Genomic DNA, 3,342 nt, shown 5'->3' with positions numbered 1-3,342 from the left:
GCCTTCACAATGTTAAGGAATGTTCCCACTACCCCTATTTTTTCTAGTGTTTTGAGCATGAAGGGGTGCTGTATTTTATCAAATGCTTTTTCTGCAACTATCACAATAATCATGTGATTCTTGACTTTAAGTCTGTTGATATGGTGAATGACATTTATTGATTTCCGGATGTTGAACCAAGTTTTCTTCCCTGGGATAAAACCCACTTGATCATGGTGCACTATCTTTTTAATATATTTTTGTATGCGATTTGCTAAGATTTTGTTGAGAATTTTTGCATCAATGTTTATTAAGGATATTGGTCTGAAATTATCTTTCCTCGATGTGTCTCTGTCTGGTTTAGGTTTCAGGGTGATATTGGCTTCATAGAATGAGTTTGGAAGGGTTCCCTCTTCTTCTATTTCATGAAATACTTTTTGCTGATTTGCATCGTTGTTTGTCATCTCTTCCTCATAGACTATTTTGCTGAGAATGTTCTGTAGTGCCACCTTTCTTTTTGTAAATTCTTTTAGCTTTTGTTTTTCATGGAAGGATTTTATTTTGTCATCAAATCTGAAGGTAAGTTTTGCTTGGTATAAGATTCTTGGCTGGCATCTGTTTTCTTTCAGAAGTTGAAAAATGTTTTCCAGGCCCTTCTAGCTTTTAGCATCTGGGTTGAAGAATCTGCTGATATCCATATTGGTTTCCCCCTGAATGGGATTTGATTTTTTTCTCTTGTAGCCTTTAAAATTCTGTGTTTATTTGTATGTTAGGTATTTTCATAATAATGTGCCTTGGTGTGGGTCTATTGTAATTTTGTATATTTGGAGTCCTATAAGCCTCTTGAACTTGATTTTCCATTTTGTTCTTCAGATCTGGGAAATTTTCTGATATTATTTCATTGAATAGATTGTTCATTCCTTTTGGTTTGTTTCTCTGTTCCTTCCTCTATCTAAATAATTCTTAAATCCGGCCTTTTCATGATATCCCATAATTCTTGTAGATTCTGTTCATGATTTCTTACCATCTTCTCTGTTTGGTCAACTTGGTTTTCAAAGTTAAATATTTTGTCTTCAATGTCTGAGGTTCTGTCTTCCAGGTGTTCTATCCTATTGGTTATGCTTTCTATGGAGTTCTTAATTTGGTTTATTGTTTCCTTCATTTCACAGATTTCTGTTTGGTTTTTTTTTTTTCAGTATCTCTAACTCTTTATTGAAATGATCTTTTGCTTCCTGCATTTGCTCTTTGAACTGTTGAGTGGTGTGATCATTCAAAACCTGCATTTGCTCTTTCATCTCATCGTTTGCTTCTCTGATCATTTTAATTATGTACATTCTGAACTCCCTTTCTGACATTTCTTCTGCCATGCTGTCATTGGATTTTATTGCTGTAGCATCTAGGTTTATTTGGGACATTTTCTTCCCTTGTTTTCTCATATTGGTCAGGTATCTACCCCTCTTGTAATAAAACTCTGAAATATTGCAGATTTCCTCTATTGACTTACAGTTTCTTTGTAGATTTCCAGTATATTACCTCCTAGCCTTCAGTAGCCTGAAGTCTTGGAGGAACTTGATAATGCGGTCCTCCAAAAGGAAGGTGCACCTCTAGGAGTGGTGGCCTTCAGGTGGGGTATATTCCCTGTCAGTGGGCAGAGGTGCCTCCACTTGTTGACTGATGGTCAGCCAAAGGGGGACTAGACTGCAGACTGGGGCACATCTGATCTAGGCCTATGTCTCTGGTTCTACTGTCCTGGTGTGAAAGCCTTGTCCAGCGGGGAACTCACCCAGTGGGGAAGTTTCCCTGTGTAGCTCTCCTCCGAGAAGTTCCCTTTGGTCCAGAACTACCACCTGGACTGGGCAGTCCTCCTCTGCAACATTCTCTGGTGTCCCGATCTACCGCCTGGGCTGGGGAGCCTGGCCCTGCGAGGGACTCCCTGGCTGAGTGGCCCTCCTCTGCTACGTTCTCTGGGGACCAGACCTACTGCCTCAGCCTTGGACCCTCACTCTGTGTCAAATCCTTTCACTGTGCAGTCCTCCTCTGCAATGCTCCAGGTTGACGGGGTTCACAGCTCCAGTGGGGGAGTCTCACTGTGCCACTCTATTCCACAAAGTTCCCTGCATTTGGGGACTACTGCCCCATCTGGGGAGTCCACCCAGTGGGAGAGACTCACCGGGTGGCTCTGAGTTGGTCCTGAGTCTCTCAATACCTCCTCTTCTTGACTCCTGGGTCCTGTTAAGGGTCCTCTAGTCTCCTGTAGGTGTCTCAGAAGAGAGCTGCCCTTCCAATGATGATGGCCACGCTCTCAGGAATAATTCAAAATACCTGCACCAGTCTATAAACAAGCCGGGGTGCCCCAGGGAGGGTGCGCTGAGTCAGCACAGAGGCAATTCCAGTGTCCCTCAGCAGTAGGGGGGGCAGGCATGCAGGCTCAGCAAATGGCACCCAACCTCGGTGTGGGGGTCAGGCGGGTTGGCTCACCCTCTGGCTAGTTCTGCAATGCAGGCGGGCTGGCTCCTCTGCCGGCTTGCTCCGCGATGGCAAAATGATAAACAGAATGTAGAAACAACCTACAGAAGGGGAGAAAGTATTTGCAAGACACACTTACAGGATTAGTAATCAAAATATATAAGGAAATGGGCTTTGCTTGTAGTTCAGTGGTAAAGTACTTGCCTAGCAAGTATGAGACACTGGGTTTGATCCTCAGCACCACATAGAAAAAATAATAAAATAAAGGTATTGTGTCCATTAAACACTGTTTTAGTCAGCTATTTCACTGCTGTGACTAAATGATCTGACCAGCAAAATTTTGGAGGAGAAAAAGTTTGTTTGAGGTTTCATAGTTTCAGAAGTCTTGGTCCATAGAAGGCTGGCTCCATTCCTCAGGGCAGAACATCATGGCAGAAGAGTGCGAGCAGAGATAAGCAGCTCTCATCATCAGGAAGTAGAGAGAGAGAAAGACACCACTCTCCACATAAAAAATATATGCCCATAGCCATGCCCCAATTCCCACCTCCTCCAGCCACACAGTAGCACTCCGATTAATCCAATCAAGGATTAATTCACTGATTGGGTTAAGACTCTTACAACTCAATCATTTCTGCTCTGAACCTTCTTGCATTGTCTTACATGTGAGCTCTTTAGGGACACCTTATTCAAACCAAAACACACACATATCAAACAATCCAATTGCAAGAAAACAAATAACCCTTTTAAATGAGAAAAGAACCTGAATAGACCTTTCAAAAAAAAAAAAGATATAAGAGTGGCCAAAAGGTAATGAGAAAATACTCAATATTACTGAATAGTAGGGAAATGCAAATTATAACCACAGCTAGAATGTTACTTCACACCTGTTAGAAATGC

The sequence above is a fragment of the Sciurus vulgaris genome (genome assembly GCF_902686455.1).
Source record: "Sciurus vulgaris genome assembly, chromosome: X".
NCBI classification, from domain to species: domain Eukaryota; kingdom Metazoa; phylum Chordata; class Mammalia; order Rodentia; family Sciuridae; genus Sciurus; species Sciurus vulgaris.
This window is presented reverse-complemented; position numbering follows the sequence as displayed.